This window comes from Lactuca saligna, chromosome 5 (genome assembly GCF_052625555.1).
Source record: "Lactuca saligna cultivar CGN05327 chromosome 5, ASM5262555v1, whole genome shotgun sequence".
In the NCBI taxonomy this organism is placed as follows: domain Eukaryota; kingdom Viridiplantae; phylum Streptophyta; class Magnoliopsida; order Asterales; family Asteraceae; genus Lactuca; species Lactuca saligna.
The window spans coordinates 305,884,216-305,912,029 of NC_136421.1; positions in this window are offsets into that span (position 1 = coordinate 305,884,216).

Here is a 27,814-nt window from a genome sequence, read left to right on the forward strand (position 1 = left end):
TTTGTTATTTTTTTCCAAATGAGAGCTTTTTTTTTTTCGAGAAAAACTAAAAAGTTGAGGGTTTATGTAACATCCCAAAAATCATACTAAAATTTTGAATTTTTAAAAAGGAATAAACCATTTTTCCATAAAACATAAGTCATCAAAACATTGTTTCACAACCATATTGTAAAATTAGTGTATCAAAACATAGTGTCTCTCTCGACATATTAATCATTAGATGAACTGTACAGTCAAACGTTCATCTTCCCCTGATCTTCTAAAACACCTGAAACATTTAAATCCAAAAATGTAAGCCAAAACTTAGTGAGTTCCCAAAATATCTTACACAACAATACACATACAATGTATGCACACATATGCCTTCACTCTGATTGGATCGTCGCGTACGGCCTACAGGACACCTGGACCACTCTGCTAAGCCCACAACATATAACATGACTGTTCTCTTAAGCCTACAACATGAGGCTGGACCTAGGGATAAGCAGTTTGTACCCAATCCTGATCCCTTACCGTTACCAAATTTAAAAATATGGGACGATACTCGGTATTCCAAAATCATAAAATTCGGGATTCGGTACCATCGATATCAATACTAGTACCAAAAACCGGTGCCATTCCTGGTAACGTTAATTTAGTACGATACTCGGGATTGACTTTTGATCAAATTTGGTATCCGGAAATCGGAAACGGTACCAGTTTCGTCCCACACTCATCCCTAGATGGACCGCTCTCCTTGGGCATACAGTATCAACAGGACCGCTCGGGTATCTAGGTGTAACATCCCAAAAAAATAAGATCATACAAATTTTCATTTTTAGATTAAGAAAACATCAAACCATATTGTAGTCATACAACCAAGGTTGTCAAATGTGTCGATACATTATTAATATTAGAGTAAATCATAAAATGCAGAAACATATGGTGTGTACTCTGCAATCATCTCAAGCTCTCTCATTTGAAAACCGAAGTACCTAAAACATAACCTAAAAATCGTAAACACAAAGATTAGTGAGTTTCCCAAGATACCACATACCATACATAACTAATCACATAACAGTCCCCGCCCACTGAGATACGGGCCCTGCCTATACTCGCATAACGGGCCCCACCCACTGAGATATGGGCCCCGTCCGCACTCGCATAACGGGCCCCGCCCACTGAGATACGGGCCCTGCCTGCACTCGTATAACTGGTCCGCACCCACCATACAAACACATACACATACATCGCACATGCGATAATTACAAAGATAACAATATATAATACATTTGTTGGGTTTTTCCAGGCATCGAGCCCCACTCAGCCTACATACCAATACATAAACATGCAAGAGTCACGTAGACAACTAGCATCCTAATATAATAACATATGGGTCGGCATTGGTGCCTTCGACTCACTAAACACAGTGAGGAGACTCACCTCGCACTGTCGAATCCAATAGAGATAATCCCTAGCTGTTGGCTGACAGATGCCCAAGCAATCAATACCAAATAACATTCGGTTAATAACTAGGTTCTTGTTCAAACCATCATACCAATACATAAACATGCAAGAGTCACGTAGACAACTAGCATCCTAATATAATAACATATGGGTCGGTATTGGTGCCTTCGACTCACTAAACACAGTGAGGAGACTCACCTCGCACTGTCGAATCCAATAGAGATAATCCCTAGCTGTTGGCTGACAGATGCCCAAGCTATCAATACCAAATAACATTCGGTTAATAACTAGGTTCTTGTTCAAACCATCATACCATTACTAGGGCAAATACCCCTTACCTAGTTTAGACGAGGACTTAGTCCCAAACCAAATAATCCAAAAAGGCCCAAACATGGCCCAATTTATCTAATTGTCAACCTTGCTCAAACTCTGGTTAAAGTCAAAGTCAACAAATGTGTGTAAAACTAACTAGTTTTAATCCTACTAACTTAAACACAAAGACAAACACACGAAATGCGGTGTACCTATCGATTAGCAGTTTAGTTCAGGTAAGTAGGGTATCGAACATATGGAACGGTACACAATTAAAATAAATGCTAATATTATCTAAATAAAACAAATAATAGAAAGGGGGTTTTCTCTAGTTTTGCAAGAATAGAAACTTAAACAATTAACTAAAACTTAAACTAAGAAACTAAGCGCTAAGCAAATAAAAATCAACTAAATTCAATAATTAAGGAGACTTTTGTTTAGGTTCGAATAATTTGTTCATATGGTTGATTTTATGACAAGTGCAATGGATTAATTGGCATTGGCTACCGATTAGTGTTATTAGGTTCACGTTCGTTATTACTAATCCTTAGAAAACAAATTAACTCAAGAAGTAGCCAGTTGTCTAAATTAACGGATTTCCTAGTTATTGATTCGGGTTAAATAAGACTTGTAATGGTTAATTAAATTGGCCCTTCAATTAACCTCTTGTTGATGTTCATCAAACAAGCTCACACATTAACTTACCTATCTTCTAGTTAATTCTAGTTTCACATTCTCTATTCCTAGACATACAACTATGTGGTCACAATAAATCATATGAAATTAATAACTAAGAGATGTTCAAACAACTTAATTACTGATTTATTAACATAAGAATAGTTATTGTTAACACATAAGGTTCTTTAACAAGCTTAATAAAATATAATCACCAATTAAAATTAATCCTAATCAAATAATCAATCCACGTTCACAAATTCATTTACCTAAACAGAAGTTATGAGTTTTAGCTCATGATTACAACAGAAACAAGCTCAAAAACGAAATCAATTGGTAAAAACATAGTTCAAACAAGAGATTAGGTAAGAGTAAACTTGATTTTGACTTGATTCTCCTTAAAATTGAATGTAGGTTTGATTCCTTAGCTTCCCGCGCTCCAGCAGCACCTTTAGTCGACAATTGGCCTCCAATGGTTCATCTATAACCTAAGGTATCGATCTGAAAGTCCCTTTATATAGATTTTCACAAAACAGAGGTGAATCATCGAGTCCAGTGACCTACTCGGCGAGTCCGTTACTTAAAACCCGTGTACGACAAGTCAGTGCGTCTAGAATCGTGAAAGTTCGAATTGACTCGTCGAGTTTACGGCCTACTTGTCGAGTCCGTTTGGAAGCAACATTTTCTCAAAACACGAAAGTCGTCCAAAATTATGTCTAGTTTTCATAAAATTTTGAATCTCATCAATCCAAGTTACAATTCATGAGATATGGCCAAAACATTGACGAGGGGTCAAGTTGTCCAGCAACATCCTTCTTTCTTCAAAATCCAAGATCCAAGCCTCAAATCGCTAGTTCCGCTTCCTTTTCCACCCGAGCATGTCATCGTTGCTGAAAATGAAATATTTAAGCTAATTAAGCACCTTTGGTTCATTATTTGAGATAAAAACAACATAAAGTATTAAGATAATGCATGAATTTTATAACTAAATATGCCCATATCATCAACAGTCCATGTTGACTAAACACGTCGTGTTTCCCTTTGGCCACACCATGTTTTGCCATCATCCAAATAGTCAGGAAAACCCTAGCCAACATGCCGTGTTGACTTGCAAAGACGTTGTGTTTGCCCGAGTTTCAACAACATAATACATTAAGTTGTTTTCAACGATTCCAAGAGCTCCAAAGCTCAGATCTAGTCCATAATGTGGTCCAAAAGGATAAAGTTTCCAACTTTATCCATTGGGAATACCCAAAAAGGTTCAAAACCCAATCCATAAAGCTTAATAATGCAAGAGCTTAACCAACAAACACTAAATCCTTAAAGTCCGAGGTCTATCCTTTCCAGAAGCGATTCAAACATCAAAACCATCCCAAAGGTTGGTGCTTTACAGACATAGATGTCCAATGCATGTCTTAAACCTAAATTAGTTCAAAATGGGGATTCATGAACTAACCTCTATGCATGAAGTATAAACTCGATTATAACCCAGATCCAAAACACTACTAACTCCTCTTGACCTGGAGATTCATAAAGTTGCCAACTTTATGAGGTCTAACCATTCCATCATTCAAGAATAAGAAGCAAGAGGAACAAAACTCAAGATCTAAAAACTTGGAATGATAAAAATCAATTCTTGGACACTTACAAAGGTCCAGAATAGTTCCAAACTGATGAGTGAGGGCTTTCTAGTTTGGTCCTTGCTTCCTTGTAGCACCTGGTTCCCGGTACGTACTCCTTGCTGCTTACTTTCTTAAAATAATGTATTTTGCCTTGGACTCGGCGAGTTAATGGGCCAACTCACCGAGTAGGAGTGGGACAAGGTACGGGAGTTGGACTCTGGACTCGGCGAGTCGGTCCCCGGACTCGGCGAGTAGGCCCTGGTTGGGCAAAAATCCTAATCCGGGTGTTTGCACCCTATTTAAACACTCTATCTTGGCCTCCTTTGTCCCTAACACTTCCAGAGAGCATTAGAGTGAGACCCTAGCCCCCATATTGTTCTTAAGAGTGTTTTTGGCCTTGTGAAGGAGGTTGGAGCTTAGAAGAAGAAAGAGGTGGTTGAGGAAGTGCAAGGAAAGGAGTAGATCCGAACTCTACTCTGGGAGAAGCTTCCATTCAAGTAGAAAAGTCTCTACCTTGATCTTTAGATCATTAGTTACCATTTTTGTCCAAAATGGGTGGTTTTCAAGCCCTAAAACACCAAACTCCATGTGTGGTGCTTAATGATCCGAAAGGACTTCTGATCTGGGCTTATTGGATGAATTAGTAGCATAAAGTTCCTGTGGTTGAAGTGATTAAGGTCCCTATTGAGTCTATGACCTCTTGAAGAGCTTGGTTTTGGCCTTTGAGGGTCAGTCTTTTGACCTAAGGGTATTTATGGGTGTCTAACCTATGTTTATGGTTTATAGCCGGAGGATTTGCGATCCAGCAGTCAGACGCTCAGCAAGCAGACTTCAACAGCTAATTTCGAGGTGAGTTACCCTCCAGTAGCGGTGGGTCTAAGGCCACAATGCCGACCCACCAGTAGGAGACGTATGATAGATGATTGTATTTGTGATATCATCTAGGTTTGATACTACCCGATATGTTATATGCTAGCATGATATGTTGTATGTGATAGTAGTAAGGTTCGGTTGTTAGGACCGAAGGGTAGTCAGACACTACTGACAGTATGTGATTATATGTTTGCATGCTGGCTTGTTATGTTATATGCGATAGAGGTAGTAGGAGGGGACCAATCCCCGAGTTCGGTTGATAGGACCGAAGGGTGGTTCAGGCACCCCATATATGTCTGATAATATGTTATGCTATGATATATGTGATAGTAGCATTAGGGGTGAAATGGTACCCAAGGTTCGATCGTTAGGACTAAAGGGTAGTCAGCACCCCAGAATGGCTTGACATGGGTAGTCAGCACCCTAGAATGGCTTGACACAGGTAGGTCGGCACCCCAGAGTGGCCGTATCGGGTAGGTCGGGCACCCCATAAATGCCTGGCAATATGTATTATACGTGATTGTATGATATGTGGTATGATGGGGGAACTCACTAAGCTTCGTGCTTACAGTTTTCAGTTTTGGTTTCAGGTACCTCTTCTTCGAAGGGGAAGGGGAAGGAGCTGGCGCGGTAGCAGCACATCACACACACGCTCTGTATTCCGCACTATGAGATCTTCCTGGGGATTTGTACTCTGATTTTATTATGATTTTATAAACTGGTTTCCAGACACGCACATCTTTTATGAAATGATATGATCAGTGAATGTTTTATTCTAATGTTTTGCTAAGTATGTGTATTTAAAAATGAAATTTTTGGCTCGTATTTTTGGGACATTACATTCCTACCTCCACTTTCTTCCTTCTATAGCTTCAGAAACACCAAACTAGCTCAATATGGGAGGGAGATATGATTAGGTTTTCTTTCACGGATTTAGGGGCTGAGGATGAACAAACCCTATCCGTCTTAATCCTTTAAATATGGATAAAAAATATTAGGTTTGTCATTCCAGTCATCAACACGCCGTGTTCTAAGAGGTAACACGACGTGTTGACCTCAAAGAAGGCCGAACTTCATCATATCTAGACATGCCGTGTTGGATCCTCCAACACACCGTGTCCAATCCTAAAAAGGGAAATATTCTCAACAATCATTCCTCAAGATTTCGGGTGTTACAACTTTCTCTCATTTTCATTAGATTTTATCCTCGATATCATTCCTTACCATCCCAGGCACGCCATACAGCCTGAAGAATGCAACCACAACCCCGAGCATACAATGACCTTTCTAAGGATATCAAACCCAAACTTAGCAGAACTCTCCAAACCTGATGATGAACGAATCCTTAACCCCTTACATAAAACCACTTCTACCTTACCTGAAACCCAAAATCTGAAGTCTGGAGATGGTATGACTCCCTGACAGATCGCCCATACCCAACCATTGCTAAATCCATTCCACTTATCTCCCAACTGATTACTCAACTTCTGATAACTTGTGGTTTTCACTAGTAAACAGAATCATCGACCATACACTACTGCTGGCAACCTTTCACTTGACCAAAAGGACAAATATTTATTCGAGTAAAAGCTCATACTGATGATAACAATTCCATGAATATAATGAACTGTGACATCCCCAATTTCACGGCCAGAAAAGACCGATTTGTTTATGCCTTGTTTTTATAAAATTAGAGAAATCCTTGGATTAAAAGAGTTGCGGAATTTGTTCCCAAAATAAAATCTGATAAAATAAAATTTATCAAACATTTCTTAAAGAAATATATTTTCATTAAATAACAAAATCTCGGGATGTCATGTTCCGATACAGACCAAAAGTATAAACAACATAAAATAGATCTTACAACAGTTATTTATAACTACTGAACTATAATCCAAAATCTCTCGTCAGGTCCTCCAACTTATACTCTTGTGCCATTACCTGTAATGCAAAGAAAACTGAGTGGGTCAGGATTGGGAGCATGGTTAGCATATAGGGTTTTCAACCCACAATAATACATTTATTATATTCAATTATCAAATAATCAACCCAAATACCCATCCCCATATCTCATTTGTTTTCTCAAGGGTTTATCCTAAGAATCCACTCTCCTTCACTCATTCATTCCTAAGGATTTACCTAAGGAATTGGCACAAAGTCCATTTGCTACCACGGTTTATACAACAGGCACTATGTTACACAGTCACCAGGGTTCATACAACAGGCACTACGTCTTATAGTCACCAAGGTTTACACAATAGGCACTACGTCGCATAGTCACTAGGGTTTACACAACGGGCACGAAGTCACATCGTCACCAAGGTTTATCAAATAGGCACGAAGTCGCATCGTCACCAAGGCTTACTAAATAGGCACGACATCACATCATCACCAACTATTCCATCTACCCATGTTCTACCCAACATTTTTGTAGATATAAATACAAACGCAGTTTAAATCATTTAACACCCGTATAAAAACATCAATTCCAAGCCCATCTCAAATAGACAAATAATATATAACACATATCACGTATTTCATAGTTAATACTTTATATTTATGTATTAGAAGAAAGTAACTATACACTCACATCAAACATATACCTAATACATTCAAACAATACTTATATTAATATCGTGTTTAAGAAAGGTGCTATACACTCACAACAAACACATACTTAATATATTCAAACAATACTTGTATTAATATCTAGTTTAAGAAAGGTACTATACACTCACTTGATCAGAAGATGATCGGACAACACTACGGCTTGTAAAAGTAGTATTCTTCGGTAGATCTGGAAGATCTTCACAAAAACCGGGCTCCTCCGGGCAGAGTTTCGGCTCGGAAATTTCACTTCTCAGGATCTTCGGAGCCTCGGGACTTGCTTTGGGGCTCGGGAATGATACTGGGGGTTCGGGATGTTTCTTGCACGAAAAACGATGCAAAAACGCGAGAGAAAGGAAAGAAATGAGCAAAGAACTCGGCTGCCTTCACATCCCTTTTATAGGGGTCGAACCACCAAATTACACTGGGTGTAATTAAGGTTACGCTGGGCATAACCTGGATAAGCTCGCTGACTCCCCCCCCCCCCCCCCCCCCACCCCCCCTTTGGATAATATCGGAATTTTATATTTAAATTTAATATCGAATTTATTTAATAAACTTCAAAAATTCATATCTCCCTCATACGAGCTCCGTTTTCGACGTTCTTTATATCCCCGCATAGGTGAGACTACGCTCTACAAATTTCATTTAGACTCCGTCGGCTAATTTTGAATTTATTTTTATTATTTATTTTTAGTAGGCCGGGACAGGAAAACTCCGTTATAAATTCAGAATTTCTTCATCCGACGTCCGTTTTTGCCTATCTTTTTATCGTTTCACTACTATTAATGAGATCTTCGATTATCGTTTAGATTGTTTCGGCTAAAAACCGCTCGATCTCAAATCGAGTATTCGGGCTGCATACCGCTAAGTCGAAACTTAGAAAAATCATAACTTCCTCATACGAAGTCAGATTTGGACGTTCTTTTCATGCACACTCATGGTTTAACGTATTCTATGACTTTTGTTTAGATCGGTAAGGCTAAATATCGCTCTTACGTAAATTCACTTTTTACATCGAGCTGTGTCGGCCGGTTTTGTCGCGAAACTTCGACGAGTCATAACTTCTTTGTTATAACTCGGATTTCGGCGTTCTTTATATGTACGGAATCCTTGTAACATATACTATAACTTAGTTAAGATTACTCATTCTAAATAATCTTTCATCAAAAAGTTATTTTTGATGCTTATCGTCTCTAAATTAACTAGCCCTAATCTACGGGCGTTACATGAACCATGCAGGACAAACTAAGAGATAAACATTCTAGTTTTGAACAAGACACTACTTACATTAACTGTTGAACCAACATACCGCAACTAAAATTCTGAAACCCCATACATGCCTGACCCCCACACAGATAGAACCAAACCAAAACACAAGAACCAGATCTGAAAACGAAATTGCAACCATCCCTTATCCCTGAACTCTTCAACTGATAGCCCTAACATAAGGATTCCATAATTCGATTCTTACTAAAAATAAAATCTTGCACATAAACACTCGCGATTCCCAATGCGAGTCCCCACCTGAAAACCAACTTTGGATACATAAAGTTCCCAACCCATCACATAAACTACCAGTCTCACACATGTTCCTCCCACTAAGTTCCCAAGAATCCAAATAATAAGGCTACACCGCCTATAAACTCTTTTGCATTACATAATGACCACACACTTAATCCTGCAACTCAAGATCTAATACCTCGACCCAACTATCTCTACAAGGTCCCACCTGCATTGCCATAATAACACGGGCCTCGCCCACGGGTCCCACCCAAACTAGAGCGACACATATCGACTCCTCCTCAGACCCCTATGGTCCTCAACCTAAGATAGAGGAATGTACCTCGACAATCCCATCCGTCGTGCCCGAGGCACAAATTGATCCACCTCTAAACGCGCGACCATCTCTTCAATAGGCTACCACAACTGGTGAATGCTACGATCCCATCGTAGTCTTAAAACATTTATAACCAACCATAGATATCACCCATGGTCTCAACATGCCCAAAAACTCATTACCCCACTCATCCTGAGTCAAACTCGCATCCAGCCACATCCTAATTGATGTTTGGGTCATGCTTTGAACTCTAAATCCCTCAACCTGGACTCAACCACAAGCTTATTATGCATAACAAAAAAAGATGTCGAACAACGGTTGGAAGTTCCCCGAACTCCCACTTACACGACTTTAATACAGACAACCACTTGGGTCGTCCCTCCTCCTATCCAGGATATGAAACTTACCCTATTTCCTCACTCGATCCACTCCTCGAAATTTCTGATCAATACTCCCCCACTTGGACTCGTCGAAGTTTTCCTATCCCATGAAAATTGATGGATTCCCAACCAATCTCATCCTCATACGACATGAACCAACTATGATTTGAGCCTACCATTATAAGCGTTCCATTACTACTCGATCACGAGGATTTACCTAAGCCCTTGGAACCCCACAGAATACTCCCTGAAATCTTAGCAAATATGATAATCCCAATCACCTCCCATGGTAACGCACCAAGTCCTTTAGTCCTTTATGATGTTATCTAAAACCATGACCCTTGTACTTAACTAGTGAACCAAATAACTCGTGCAATTGACACCAACATATTTCTGTTACCGCTCCTCTCCTAGCAACAGTAGTGTTTGAACCCAAAATTTGTTCCACAGACGACCACCGATCTCATCAGATCAAAAGATAAAACAACTAAACCTTATCTTTACTGAAGTACTACCTTGCTAATCCTAACCATATACCCTCTCAACAACAACCAAAGACACTGAAACCCTCTCAGCAAGATACATACAACTAATCATTCATGGCATGCAAAAATGGCATATAACAATTCGTGATGATATAACTCTGACAATAACAAAACACCAAACCACATATAATGCATTCCTAAACCAAATCAAATCTCTAGAACAATATAAATTATGTTAACGACCAAGAAGAAAGCAACAGATAACATACCCGCGATAACACCTGATGGAGCCTTGGTCTCCCTGATTGATATTGCAATAATTGGTTCCTCCTAATTGGGGCTCCTTCCCTATCATCATGATCATCTAAGATCCTCAAAGAAACCAAAGCAGACACTCTCACTGCTCCACCCTTCCACATCGGACAGACAACCTTCTTATGGCCTCCTTTATTGCAACGAAAACATAACGTGCTTGCCCCCTAAGGACAATCCCGACTGACGTGACCAACCTTGCCACACTTGAAGCAGCCCATACCCCTAGAACGACAAATCCCATCATGCGGTTTCCTACATGTGATACATTGATCCCACCCCTGCTGGCCTGCCAAAAGTAAATCCTGAATCCAAGGCCTCCTCACTGGGCCTACTATGGTATGAATCTGCTCTATTCTCCTCTTCCCGAGGTGTTCCAAATCGATCTCACTCATGGGCTCCAACAACCACATCATTCAGGGTTTTGCACCCTAAAATGTTCACCAGCTCTTTGTCTAATGGTTGAACTACGATAGTCGGTGTATCTTCTGCTCTAAACCGGGTCACAAACTCTTCCGAAGACATAGACTCCAACTCGGAAAGCACAACATATTATACAATCAACCTCCAACAACTTCCTGTCGCATGATGCAAGAGATCCAAAGCAAACCGAGCCTTGTTTCCTATGGGGTAGGGACTGGTGCGAAAAACACCATCCATCCCCTCAATCTAAAGCGAACTCAAAACTGTGGCAGTCCTTCCATTAATCGGCTCACTAATGGAGCCTAATCTAAGACTCGAGCCTTCCCTATGCGTGCTCATCACCAATCTGAAAACCAATCATACACACAGTTATAATATAATCATGTACTCTCATCCAACAGGCTTCCTAGATTCTCCAGGTCTCTCCTTGATTCGAGTATGGATCCTGTGTTTTCAGTAGTACGGGCCCAATACTACCTTCCACACCTATCCATATTTTCCTTAGGAATTATCACAAATCCTCTAACTCGCCTTCTCAAACTAATACTGTAACATCGATAAAATTTCCAATAAATTTAAACTTTTCAAAAACAACCCAAATCCATTAATTATTACAAAAAGGTTTTAAGTTTTCTTATTATCAGAGTATCCCAGAAACATCATTGTAAAAATGAGGAGCGGTACAATCACGCCTTCGCCTTGCCACGGTCTCCTGAAGTACCTGAAACAAAACACTAAAACTATAAGCCCGAAAGCTTAGTAAGTTACCCCCAAAATACCAACCACATATAACCATACTCATATCATATCTCAATACAGAACAACCATGCATATCGAGTCTACAGTGTGACTGGTCCGCCCGCATCGGGCCTTCAATCCACCTGGTCCACCCTCTGAGTCTATAGTATGACTGGTCCGCCCGTACTGGGCCTTTAGTCCACCTAGTCCACTCCTTGAGTCTACAGTATGACTGGTCCGCCCACACCGTGCCTTCAGTCGGTTTGGTCCACTCTCCGAGCCTCAGCACGTCTGGACCGCCCTCTTAGGGCCTTCAGCCTATCCGGACCGCTCGTTGGGCCTATGGTCTATCCGGTTCGCCCTGGGTATGTTGGTCTACAGCACAAAGCAGGACCCGCCTCAACCCAACCCCAGTCAAACAACCACGTACACATAAAACAGTTAATCACACAACAATCCTTAGGCAAACAAACAGTTCAATCAGATCATGCAGCATAACAACATGCTAACCAGGATACCAACCTAACCGGTTACTAACATAACATTACCCTATATACCAGGATACCGACCTTAACCAGGTCACTAACATAACATTACCCTATATACCAGGATACCGACCTTAACCAGGTCACTAACATAATACCATCCTAATACCAGGATGCAAATCTAGCAACTCCATAACATATCAAAAAAAATACCCGGATTCCTATCCGATAAAGGGTCGGCCTTGGTGCCTTAGACCCTGTTGATATAGTGAGGATAACTCACCTTGCACTTGCCGAGCTGGACAGATAGAATCAAAACTCCCGATCACCGCCACGAACACCACCACCTGTTACTCCAAGGAAACCATAACCATCATAACCAAAATTACCAATATACCCTCAAAAGTCAATTGGTCAACTCTTGGTCAAAGTCAACCTTCCTGGTTGAACCTACTCGTCGAGTCAACCTAGTGACTCACTGAGTTCACTTAACATTGATACCCACCTTAAACAACTCGACTCGCTGAGTCATCTCCCAGACTCACCGAGTCACTACGCGACTCAACGCCTGAAACCCCAAACCAACTCGCCGAGTCATCTCCCAGACTCGCCGAGTTCACTTGAAACTTAATTGAACCAAACCCCGACCTGACTCGCCGAGTCATCTCCCAGACTCGACGAGTTCATACGGGTATTCCCATAATCGAAAGTTACAGAGCTACTCCTTTGCTCCAAATAGTAGACCTGGGTCCCTAGAGAGCATTAGAAACATAAATTTGCTACCTTTACGTGCTTTCATGTCCCAAAATTCAAAAACCAAGCTAGAAAGGAACTTAACCCATGGGGGATGACTTTTGCATAGAAATTCAAAGGACTTTCTGCAAATAGAACTCAGATCTGGAGTTTCAACTCTAGATCTAACTCATGCACCAAAATCTCATCAAATTATCCCCAAACAAACCCTAAAACTCCATGAAAGATGGATCTAGAAAGGAGAAGGCCAAGATAATGATTCATTACCTCCAAAATGACCTCCCACTGAAGGATAATCCGAATCTCCACAAATCTCCTTGATCCAAGCTTCTAGATCTTCAAGATCTCTTCACAAAATCACTTATCTAGGCTCTAAATTGCTTCCAAGGACTCTCACTCACAATTTAGGGTTTCTAGATCTCAAAAGGGTAGTAAGGGGTTGAGGGGTGGACAATAGATCCTTTAAATAGGGTGCAAACCCTAAATCTTAAGGTTTTCTCTTCCCAGCACCAACTCGTCGAGTCCAGCTGCCGATTCGGCGAGTTGGTCACTTAACTTGTGACCAAATCCCGCTCTGACTCGACGAGTAACCGCACTTACTCGCCGAGTCCACCCTCCTAATAACACTTTACACCCCTGAACTCTTGCTTATGAACTTGGGATGCTACAAATACCCAAATACTCGATACACAGCGCGACCAACCCATTAAAGCACTTCCCTAGGCTTTACTAGGTTCCCGACCTCACCCTGTCAGCAGCTGCTGAAGATCTCCCCATGATGTCAGTCACCCATCTCATGAATACAATCACATACACCAAAGTTTAGATAATCCTTCGAGTAATAGACTCATCCTTACAACAGTTAGACTCAGAAAAGATCTGTGCAATTGGGTCAAATCCGTCACTATGAGATTATTTATCACATGTGACTTAACATATTTACTTAGTGCGTAACTCCCATCACCTAAAAGTTCCACAAAGCAATAAGTATTCGCGCGGTACCACTCCAATCCATAGAATAATCATGAGTATCCAATCCCACTTAATAAAACTCATACTAGGAGCTCCCACGCCTTACGCATACAAATTATATCCAATCTAGCATTTCATGCTTCCTAGGCGACGGGGTATCACATATCGGGCCAATCTATCACTGACTAATCAGAACTAGCATGCAAGGCTACAAGCTTATACAATAAGCATACAAGTTATCTCTCCTAGTACTCCACCATGCAAACACTGAGCAAATCCTTAGCCCTAACTAGCATGTGATTGATAAATTCATAAATTAAATCATATCAGATATCATGTATAGGTATTTTGGGTGAAATTTACTTGAGCTTAGATGATCGCACACACCACACCCTTTCTTATCTTAGAAAACTCTTTTTAAAAAATACTTTTCTTTCTGAAAACCTTACCAAATCATCAGTTTGAGTTCAGACACACCCGAGAGTATGTCCGAATCCCTCAAACCAAGGCTCCGATACCAACTTGTAACATCCCCAAAAAATAAGACCATAAAATTTTTCATTTTTAGATTAACAAAACATCAAACCATATTTTAGTCATAAAACCGAGGTTGTCAAATGTATCGATACATCATTAATATTAGAGTAAATCGTAAAATGCGGAAACATGTGGTGTGTGATCTACAATCATCCTGAGCTCTCTCATTTGAAAACCGAAGTACCTGAAACATAAACTGAAAACCGTAAGCACAAAGCTTCGTGATTTTCCCAAGATACCACATACCATACATAACTAAGCACATAACGAACCCCACCCACTGAGATACGGGCCCGTCCCACACTCGTATAATGGGCCCGCCCAGCATAAAAACATATACACTTAAATAGAAAATGCGATAATCACAAAGATAACATCATACAATATAGTCATCGGGTTTTGCCCAACATCAAGCCCCACTCAACATACATAACAATACATACACATGCAAGAGTAACACATACAACTAGAATCCTAACATAATAAACCATGGGCCGGAATTGGTACCTTCCACCTACTAAACACAGTGAGGAGACTCACCTCGCACTGCCGAATATCACAGAGATAATCCCTGGCTATTGGCTGACAGATCCCTGAGCTATCAATATCAAATAAAATTCAAATAATAATTGGATTCCCATTCAAACCATTAGACCATTACTTGGGTAAACGATTAATTTACTCCTTACCTAATTTGGACCGGGACTTAAGCCCAAACCTAATAATCCAAAAAGGTCCAAACATGGCCCAAAATGGTCAACCCTGATCAAAATATGGTCAAAGTCAAAGTCAATAGTCCATGTTGACCAAACACGTCGTATTTCCCCTTGGCCAGACTGTGTTTCTCCATTATCCAAATAGTTGGGAAAACCCTAGCCAACACGCCATGTTGACTTGCAAACACGTCATGTTTACCCGAGTTTCAACAACTTAATACATTAAGTTGTTTTCATCGATTCCAAGAGCTTAAAAGCTCAGATCTAGTCCATAATGTGGTCCAAAAGGATAAAGTTTCCAACTTTATCCATTGGGAATACCTAAAAAGGTTTAAAACCCAATCCATAATGCTTAATAATGCAAGAGCTTAACCAATAAGCACTAAATCCTTAAAGTCCGAGGTCTATCCTTTCCAGAAGCGATTCAAACATCAAAACCATCCCAAAGGTTGGTGCTTTACAGACATAGATTTCCAATGCATGTCTTGAACCCGAATTAGGTCAAAATGGGGATTCATGAACTAATCTCTATGCATGAAATATAAACCTGATTATAACCCAGATCCAAAACACTACTAACTCCTCTTGACCTGGAGATTCATAAAGTTGTCGACTTTATGAGGTCTAACCATTCCATCATTCATGAATAGAAGCTAGAGGAACAAAACTCAAGATCTAAGAACATGGAATGATAAAAATCGAGCCTTGGACACTTACAAAGGTCCAAAAGAGTGCCAAACTAAAGAATGAGGGTGTGCTTTCTTGGTCCTTGCTTCCTACCTCAACCTTCTTCCTTCTATAGTTTCAAAAAAACCAAACTAGCTCAAAATGGGAGGGATAGATGATTAGGGTTTCTTTCAAGGCTTAAGGGGCTGAGGATGAACAAACCCGAGCCATATTATCCCTTTAAATAGGAAACAACAAACTGGAAGATTAGTCAACAAAATTGTTTTGCAACCATCGTTCTACGGGATTTTTATGACTTGTCGCTCTTGATCTTCGGTTGAAGAACCTTGTATCTTGAGCATGTGTACTTTATTTATTGAAGAGCACTTTAGGAGTTTCGAGATCTTAGTTTGGGTACGTTGGTATTTATCGGCACAGAAGAGACTTTTTCACGCAGAGTTATTATGTGTTACTTTAGTATTTGTTCGATCAGTTTACAGGGAAAGAATCATCCGACTACAGAGGACCAGGGAGTATTTATTTTACTCTCATTCTCGTTTTTTATTGAGACCCTTCATACATCTAGGGAGAGCATGCAAAGCTCTTGGTATCCGAAACTCTCCATCCAGATGATTTATTTATTTATGATATCCGGTCATTGGTTACCAAAAATAGGGAGATAATATTATGTTATCATCCGGATATGATTTTATGATTGTTTGAGTTTGGATTTTTGAAGACTTTTGAAGACAATGATTTATTTAGTGATGTGATGTGGCACAAAATTTTGGTTTTCATAGATCAATTTTTTGGCAATACTAAATGTTTCCTGGATCCATATTATTTATTTTTCAGACTCTACCACATGATGTTTCATTTGTGTTTACATCCAGATGAGATCTTATGATTTCTCGAGTTTGGATTTGCGATATTTTGAAGACGAAGACTATTTTGGTGATGTGACGTGACACTTATTTTTGATCTTTTGATCAAATTTTTGGCTTTGGTAGACCATGTCTTCAGACTCACATTAGTTATTATTATGACTTCACTTTTGGATGCTTCACATTTTTAGCATGTTATTCTTTTGAAGAATTTTTGGTGTATTATGATTCGAGAACTAGAGATGTTTTTCAGACTTCTTGAAGCAAAAGTGTTTTTTCTGATTAGATCTTCTAGTTGATCATTGGGGTTATGACTAGATTGAAGATCTGGATCTTATTTTTCTACCTCAAGAGTGGTGACCTTGAATCCAAAGACCTTTATTGATTAGAGATTCATGACCATCTTTAGAGATCACATATACTTCAGAGTTTTAGAGACATTTTAGCATTTGGTTCTCATTATGTTTCATTCTTATTACCACACTTGCTAGTTGGTTAATGTGTATTTTATCCTTTTGTCACTTATTTGTATCCCTCTTCATTTGTGAGCATTTAGGGAGAGAATGTTGGAGCATGGAAATGCTCTACAAACTATGAGTGATAGTTAGGTTATTTTATTCCCTTTATTGTATTGTTTGGTTTCTCTCTCCCTATAAATAGAGAGAGAGAGAGAGAGAGAGAGAGAGATGGTCGTGTATTAGTATGTAAGAGTGCACAAAGATAGTTCCTAGTGAGAGAGTGTGTGGTGGGATCTCTACCACCAAGGGAGAGTTATCTCTCCCAATCCATGTTTTTCATGTAATATTTTATTTCTCTCTTTCTTTTAAATTACGGGATTACTCATCTTATGTTCTTCATTTATATTTTTATGATCGTTAAATCTCAAGATGTTCTTATTCCGTACAAGTCAATCGTTAAAATGGGCTAAAACAAAGGTTTCATCCTAATTTACAGTTCAAGAAGACAGGAAGAGAGATGATGATGGAAGATGGGCTTCTCTTACTTTTGAATGAAGCAAAAATGATGAAGACAAGTAAAACACAACAGGGGCATTTCTATATTTTTATGAAAAGTTAACGTATCTTCATCATCTATCCTTCTATATCATTCATGTGTTGTTGTAAATTGATGGTACAAGCAAGGGGATATTTTGGTCTCTCCCTAGCATAAAATGGAAATACATGGATGTCATCTATGGCTCTCATGTGTTATCAATTTTAAGGGACATCAAAAGAAAGGGTCAATGCTTCAATTTTAAATGAAAAGAAATCCAGGTGCTTTGTCTACTATTTTATGGGAAGCTTCAGGTCTCGATCAAAGAAAAGGAAATAAGGAATAAAATAGGCTGCAAACATGAAGGCAAGGAGACACAATATACAGTGGGTAAAACATGGCATGATGAAGAGCATTTTTTAAAAGTTTTTATTAGAGAAATAGTTTTTGTCATGCATAATATGCCAATACCATGAGGAGGATTTTTTCGCTAAAGGAACAATACGTGTGCAAAAGCATAAAAATAAGGGTATGACAGTCAAATGGTAGCTACATGTCCAACTAGAAGCTTGAAAGTTGTTGTCTACTGAGGTACAAATGACACATGTCTACATTAGTGTTTTCAATACGTCATAGATTGAAATATAGGTCCATTTTGTTGTCCTATGGTCTTAATTGAACAAGAAAGCAAGTATAACTTGGATATATTGGTCAAAAGAAATTCGAAAAGAGACCATGTATCATGTATGGATGGTCATGTGTGCATGCTCTCTAAATCAAACCAATAGGTCAAAGGATTTGAGGCTTGGTTAATAGTTTTTTTTATCTTTAGTTAAACTAAAATAATAATAATAATAATAATAATAATAATAATAATAATAATAATAATAATAATAATAGTAGTAGTAGTAGTAGTAATAATAATAATAATAATAATAATAATAATAATAATAATGAAAATATTTTCAAAAGTTTTTCTTAGTTTCCTATTATTAATAAATAAATAAATAAATCGTTTTTCCAAGTTGTAGTTAGTTTTTGTTTTGTTTAAACTCTTTTCTTGTTAATTATTAGTTAATTTTTCAAGTTTTTAAATTTATTTCTTTTAAGTTCGTTTAGGTTTTATCTTGTATACTTATTTCGTTTTTCTGGTTATTCTTTAAATCTAAAATACAAAAACAAGTGTTGTACATGTATTTTTGGAAAAGTTTTAAGTGTATATTTTATATCAGATTGATAGAAATTTAAGAGGGGGGGGATGCACATATACGAACCATCAGCGAAGGGGGAGCAACAAAGAAAAAGTATTATCTTGCTATTCATTTCAAGGACATACGTGCAACTCCAATTCTCATGGTGAATCCTAAGATGAGCTGACATATACCAACTGGTGAAATCATTCGTTGATGATGTACTAAGGGATTGATGATGAACTTAAATGCTTAAGACTAAAACTTGACACTATCTAGCATGATAGTCATTGTCTCTTAATTTATACTAATTAGTGATACAAATCCAATTCCTCGTGTCAATGATGTGTATCACTGTCACCATGATTCATAAGACATTACCATACATATCTCATCTCTGGGGGGACAAATTTAATGTTGTGTATGATGTTCAAATTATATATGAACATTAGAACTTATTTACCCTTAAAGCTCCTAATAGTTATGCATTTATTACGCGTTCAAAGTTCTTTGATTTTAGGCACTGATTCGAAGTTAAGTAAGAGATGACATGAATGTTTGATCATGTGGTGTTTTCAAATAGTTTCAAATGGGTATTGATGACGGTCTACCTAATGTGTCAATACACATTTGGTTCAAGATTTGAAATTTCATTGCACCATATTAATGAAGCTAACGAGAAATGTCATGATTTACGATCGTACACTATGCTTACAAAGTGTCTCAAACAATTTAATCACAAGCGTAGGGGGAGCATTCAAGTTTGACAAAGGCAAGTGAGCTAAAAATTAACAAGCAAGTACAAATGGTTTTTGAAGTTGAGACTTATGATTCATCTGGTTTGGTCTCTTGTGATAATATCGTTGCACCATTCATGGTTTGATAGTGGAATTTCATAAGCCAAGTATGTAACTATAGACAAATCACTATCCCTGGAACAAATGTTGCCAGATATGCCTTAAGTGTCATGTCTTCTAGCAGTTAACAACTTGATGAGATTTCACTTCAGTAATCTTTAACCCAAGAGGTCATGTTTCTATCTGTTAAGGCTAAGTGAGTCATCCATATCTTGTGTTGAATCTAATAGCAAGATCTATTCTTCAAATAGATATGTTGCCTCGTCACAAATGAAAATTCTTATAAGGGATGGATGTTATCCCCTTTCATAGCGAATCTTTTTCTTATGTCCTTGACCTCCTAGACTGAGGTATGACATGGTACCATTACGAATTAACACTAGATATACTCCAAGATTTTAACTACTCCTCTCCATAAGTCTTCTTTATAAGAACTTGATGATTCACTATGCAATACCACACTCTGATAAAAGTTTAAAACTCTATGTCGATGATTAGACTATGTACCTTAGTTTATCACATGCACCAACCCATTATTTCCCTGTCATTCTTCTTAAAAGTTTTATGATTCAGTTTCAAACGCCAGACACTGATGAGAACTTGAAAAATCTATGATGATGGGTACATTTCATACTGGAATGTATTACACACATCATTCCATTCTTACCCTTTATTCTTCTATTAAAGAAGTCAATGACTCAGCGTATAAAACCACACGTTGATGAGACTTCGCAATTATGTGTAAATGATCTACTATTGCAACCACATAATAGTGTGATATACCTATCATATCCTATCCTCTAACTTTATTTTATGTTTTATTTTATTTCAGGTTGCTTGATGTCTTCTAAAAAGAGAAGGTAATGCCTTTTGATGCTGCCAAAAATGGGGAGAAATGTCTAGTTCTACTTCATTGTTACTTGATCATTCCTTAAATAACGTAAACTCTTGAAAGAAGAAGGTTATATATCTGAGGAGGAGCTAAATCTAAAGGGGAGCAGAAACCAACATATTACTTCAATTGTATTTATCTATTAGTTTGGTTTTTATATCATCAAATTGGGGAGATTATTGGGTCACTCATTTGTATAGACTAGTTGATGGAAAATATATACATTATAGTTACTTAGTTAATCTGAATATACGTTGATGGAACTTCATATGTCAAAGACTGAAGAACATCCCCAGATGGATGAAAGATCCTGAAGACTCTATCAGCACCAAAGGCATGAAGACACCTTCTATTGAAGACTGATCAGTGAGTCGAGATGTTGATGGTTATACACTGATGACACACTAATGAGGTGACACGCTGATGACACTCGTTGATGGTACTATCTGCTGAAGCTGAAGCTGACTCTAATGTTGAAGTTGAAGTTGATCTCCAGACGCTGATGTTGATGCCGTAATCAACATGACTCTTTGAAGCTAATGCTCTGATCATCATCTGATGTGTTGGTCCTGATATTTGAATTCAGAGAAGATCTAATTTGATATATATCTTTTATACCAATTTTTTTTATATGTATATTAGATACAATCCCTTCAATTAAAGGATATAGTTGTATAGATTAGAGTATATTCAACATTAGGTGAGACCCTAATGTTAACATCTTGATGACCATCGTTGTGACAACACTTTTTCTTGGTGAAAACAATCCTTTTGTTAGTGAAAGAAAACTTTTTGATACTTATGTGTTCTTCATTGTTCTTTCTTCTTTATATTGAACTACGAATCTACAAAGTGTTTTGGACTTTCAAGACTGGTTACTGTTCCTTTCTTTCTCTTGCTAAACATGAAGCTTGGAATCTATCCTCAAAATTTTAACAATTAAAGGCTTTCTTATTCTCGATTTGTAGTGAGTTATATTGATGTGTTTGTTCTTGATTGTGTACTCTTGGTGATTAGGATCAGACCTTTACTTAGATAGGTATACATCCCTTAATTGCGGGATTTCAGTTATTATAATCGTATATATTCAACATAAGGGTGAAACCCTAATGTAATACTTTGTGACCGTCTTTGTGACCTTCGTTCTCTTTGTGAGAACATTCTTTCTTAATGAAAGCATCTTTGTGATTCTTTGTGTTCTTTTGTTTTCTGTTTAGTCTTTTTCTTAGTTTGGTTATTCATTGTTATTCAAACTTGTTTCTTATCAGTTATACGTCAATGTTCTTTTGAGGTTATTGATAAATCTGATAAAAAATTTATAAATACGAATGAATAATAAGGCTTAGTAATATTTGTGTTAGCTCGTTTTAAAAGGGATTTTGATGTGTCAATCAAAGATCCGACTTTCCCATGAGTCTTCCACGTATATCAAGTAAGTGCATAGTTACTTTCATAAACATGATTTTAATACAAAATATTTATTATCCGTTAAAAGTTTATTGGCGAATTAGTTGCTTATTATCTGGAATATTTGTTAAATGTATATTTGATAACATATATTGTGTGAACCAGATATGATTAATTTTGTGTTAAATTGTTTATCTTAAAAATAAGTATTATTACTTAAAATTATTAATGTATATTAAATGTCTAACACTCGTTAAAAATATACCATAAATTAGGATGGTGTTGTCTAAACAGAGTTAATACTGGAAGTTGATTACAAGGATTATAATCTTGTCTAAGTTTAAAACTATTACATATTTACATATAAAGAATATTTAGATCCAGTTAAGTTGGATAAAAGAATAGACACATACTATATTGCGATAGTATGATATAAATAGGAAAATGGCATGAAAATCCATTATAAGCATTATAGTCTTACATGGTAATAAAATAAGGTTTGTATAGGATGCTAAGTTCAGTTAAGTTTGCATTTTGGGTAGCATCATATTAAGGTGTGTGCGATAGGAACGGAGAGTAGAAGTTTGTTCTATGACACTATTAGGGGTTGATGGTATGAAATACGTAGTGGAGTACAATAAAGTATTCCTTTGTATGACCAGAAATAGTGGGTCCAGATCAGGCAACTGTAACGATATGTATGGTTATCTCCTAGAGTAAGATAACAACACTTGATCATTCTAGACGGTCTTGTGAATTACGTTGCTAGTATGGGCTTATAACCCACAAACGTAGATGAAATGTGATACCATATTCATCAAATACTTTGATAGCTCAAGTGCCTTTATAACTTATACCATCCAAGAAAGTCCCTAGTTGCGTAGTCAAACCATTGCTCTAAACGATTCATGAGGCGAGTTGGTTCTTCATGATAATCGTGGACTAGGATTTGTGAGAATCAGTTAGGATGGGTTTGTATGGGTGTAATGTTTGTTGATATCAAAGCTATGGGATACATCTATATTGTTTAGTAATAGTTGATTTTGTAGGTTTGATAATTATAAATTATCATCATAATATTATTGTGGGATTGAAAAGTCTGTATCTCACCAAGTTTCCCGACCCGACCCACTCATATTATATGCATATAAGGTAACCAGGTTAAAGCTGTTGGAAATTGTTTAGGATTGTCGAGTGATTAAGAGACAACATGCAATAGTGTTTAGGACCATTAGGTGTTTATATTGTAGCAATGTTATGTATTTATTATGACATCCTTAGAGTTTTTTGTATTTTGAAACATCTTTTCTCAAAATTATTTTAATAAAACAAAACAGTTTCAATAAAATGTTTTATTATATTGAGATTTTCCACAAACAAAAATACTATGATTTTAAAGTGTAAAGAAAAAGTTTTTTTTTTTGAAAAATAAAGAATGTCACATATTACAAGTCAAATATATTTTAACCAAAAATATATAAAATTCGTAGAAACACAAAAGAGAAAATTTAACCTTCGAAAATCAACTCTTCCATTGAATATTGATTATATATATATATATATATATATATATATATATATATATATATATATATATATATATATATATATATATATATATATGAGTAATTACTAAAATTGTCCCTATGGTGTGGTCAAAATTATACGTTTGATCCTTAACTTTTATTTTGCACTCGGATCATCCATGTGATTTGATTTTGTTGCGTTTTTTTGTCCCTCACGGACATAAAAATACTATATTACCCTCATCTATTTATTTATTATATATATTGTTTTCAATTATTTATATAAATATTTTACATTTAACAAATAAAATAACAAATAAGTGGCCCGCCACATTTCTTAACTCTTCCTCTGTGACCCTCACCCCACCCTTATCACTTCCTTACCACACAGTTGGACACCACCCTTTCGTACCGGAAAACTTGTTTTCTACATAGAATATCCATCAGACGGTCGTGATGATTCAACCTCAAGTTCCAGAATTGGATGAAGAGTGGTGTTGGTGATTCAAGCTTAAGATTTGATCGATCTCTGTCTCAGTCGACCACCGGAAAATCTATTTCCTTTCCAGAAAACCCACTGGACCACCATGGTGATGCAACCTCAATATCCAGAACTGGCGAAGTGGTGGTGATTCAACCTCAAGATTTAGATCTGCCCAATCTTTCTTTCCTGCATGATTGTCGTCCTGAAACAAGAACTTGATCCATATCTCTCTTATTTTCCATCTCTCTTAGGGTTGTCTTCACCGTAAGCACCTTTCCTATTAGTCTCTTTTTCACCATCTCTCTTTTCGGTTACTTCTCTCTACTTCGTGTCTCTCGCCCGAAACAAACATCATTGCAACCATCGAACACAATCAATTATCGTTGGAGGATGAGACAAACGAACAGTCTCTTCTCTATATCCTGATCTTTTTTTTTCTTATTTCTTCCCTTTCTAGATTTGCTTATGGGTGTTGTGGTGGATTATTTCAGATTCTCATGTTTGTGTGGTGGGGGATTTCATTTGTGGTGTCTATTGGTGGTAGTGGTGGTTTCTGGTGGCAGGTGGTGGTAGTGTTTGTACTAATGACAGTGGGTGTGGGTCCCACTTGTCTCATAAATTATTTAATTAAATTTTCTAATTAGTTAATAATGTAATTAAAAACTAAAAAGAAAATAAAAGGGTAATTTAGTTTTGTTTATGTCTGTGAGGGATGAAAAACGCAACAAAATCAAACCACATAGATGATTCGAGTGCAAAATATAAATTAGGAACCAAATTTGCAATTTTGACCAAATCATATAGACGACTTTCACTAATTTCCTCTGCATATATAACCTAATAAATTTAACCAAAAACCAAGAAAGAAGGTGTAGATATCATTGTGAAAATACCAAAAAGAAATATGAAAATATTCTATCATCTCCAAAAAAGGAAATAAGACTTAAAACTAAATATGAAAATATTCTTTCCTTTTACAATAAAATGAGTGGAGAAAAAAAAAGTAATAGAAGGAGATTCCAATATTTTTGATTGAAAGCTTTGAACTTGTTGACCCCAAATGGCAAATGTTCGTTTCTAGAAATAAGTGAAAAAAATATCATTATCGACATCGTCATTATCATTGGATGAAGATATGTATGAAAAATTGTTCAACTTTTAATTATATTCGTGTAGAATGTGTTGAAAGTTTTGCAAAGAATATATGATATTTGCGGCGTAAAATTGAATATAAAAAAGGTTAAAAGGTCAAACGGTAACAATACGTTTGATGTTCTCTTTCTTCCGTGATGGAGTGTAACGCTAACCACACTACACCACACCTATAGAGGGTCCGGAAATATTGTTCACGTGTGACATCTTTGCCGAATCATCTATACCAATGCCCTTAAGCGACCATTCTCGATGACCTAATTAATTTTAAGTAAGTAAATTTCCTAATCTATTTTTAGTAAGTGAATTTGAGAAATATTTTACAAAGCCGAAAGAGAACTTAACATGGAAGCATGTTTATCATAATTGGTTATTTGTTTTTTGTATATTACAATCAACTTTTATATTCATAGGAAGCTGATATTTCTACTTAACCTTTTTATCCATCAACTTAAAAAAAATTGTTTTCTTTTGATGACCTTTGAAAACCATCGGTTATGAAAACCCTTCAATTATGATTTATCTATTGTAATAAATAAAAGTTTTTTTTTTTTTTTTTTTTTTCACATATCACATTCTCATTCAATTTGTAAAATATCATTTTGTGATTATTTTGAATTAATTTCTTTACCACATATCATTTTATGAGTTTTTCTATTTTAATAAATTTTATATAATATTTTAATGTAACAATTACAATAAATATAATAGTAAATAAATATCAATTTCATTAATGGACTTATCTTCTTATTTCAAAATTACTAAATTAAAGATCATTAGTTTATTTAGTTTATTTATTTATACTTAAAAGATAAAAAAAATCCAAAGTTCTTAAATATTTAAACATTTATAATTATTTTTTTAATTAATTATATAATACATAAATCTTACACCTATGTTACTAATTAACTTAATTTTATATGAGTTTTTAGTTTTTAGTTTTAACCTTTATATATTTTTGTAAACCCATTTGCTTTCCCAACAGGCCAATTACATCGTTTTTTTTTGTTTTCTTTTAACTTTACTATTTTTTACTTATTTTTATATATTTTAATTCTGATGTTACTTATTATATATATATATATATATATATATATATATATATATATATATATATATATATATATATATATATATATATATATATATATATAATTAACAAAAGTATTAAACTGTTGAAGCAAATATCAAATAAAAAAATCATATAAATATGATATCAACATCAAACGGATTTAATATTCACTCTTTGATTTATTAAATGTCATGTCATATATTATATTTTTATTTTTTGTTGTCATCGCAATCACAAATAATATTTGGTCATAAACAACTATTTTGAATAGCAGTTCTCGCGACGCATAACATAAAATTGTTCAAAAATAATGTATAGCGAGAATTGCTATTTGAAATGACGATCGATGACCATTATTTTATCTGGAATAGGAATGCCTCTTTAGATTGTGTCACTAAGAAAATACTTAAATTTCTTTTATTAGCATATGATATGACATTTACTTAATCAAACAAAAATATATAACTGATTCTGATAATATTATTTTTGTATGGTGTTGATATTATTTTTGTATGGTGTTGATATCACATATATATAATTTTTTATTTAGTTTTTGTTTCGAAATTATATATATATATATATATATATATATATATATATATATATATATATATATATATATATATATATATATATATATATTATTTTAATAATATATAAATAATACAAAACATAGAATAAAACAAACGAATATAAATAAAAAGAAAAAATAACACCAAAATTAAAATAAAACATAAGAATAAAAATAAAATGAAAAAATAAAACCAATCGAAGGGTGGGAAACCCAAAATCAAGGAGTAGGTTTCCAAATAAAATGTGTAATATCAAATCTAGGAAAAAATAAGAAAAAATTAATAAATGTAACCTAATTAACTAATTATTTAATTATTTTCAGTCAAAAATTAGTGATTGCTCAAAATCAGCCCATAAAACCGTAGGTAATTAGAGTGGCATATTGTTTCGTTAAATAGTCTATTTTTTTCAGATTAAGTATAAAAAAAAAAAACTATTTAGAACATATAAAATTGTAGATATTTTATAAGCTACGGTTTCCTCTCGACGAAGTACGATTTCCCAAACCATAACCTACGATTCTGAGTAAAAAGTCTACGGCTTTATAATTTTTATTAAGTAAATGGAGAATAGTTTTTTGACAATTATTTTGATAAAAAAAAAAAATAAACATTGTTTGTAAAATATAGAGTAGGTTTTGATAATTATTTTGTCAAAAAATATTTTTTGTAAAATATAGAATACTTTTTTAACAATTATTTTGATAAAATTATTTTTTCCTAAAATATAGAATTTTTTTTGAATTTGTTGACTACTTTTTTTGATAAATATAACTACTTTTTTTTTTCCAGAGTTTACTAATGTTTAAACCTAATAACATATATACAATTGTTTATAGGTTACAACCATTTTTTTTTTAAAAAAACGAAAAATAAAAATAAAAATAAAAACCATAGGTTTAAGGAAACCTACAGTGTACAACCATTTAATGAACAAATTATG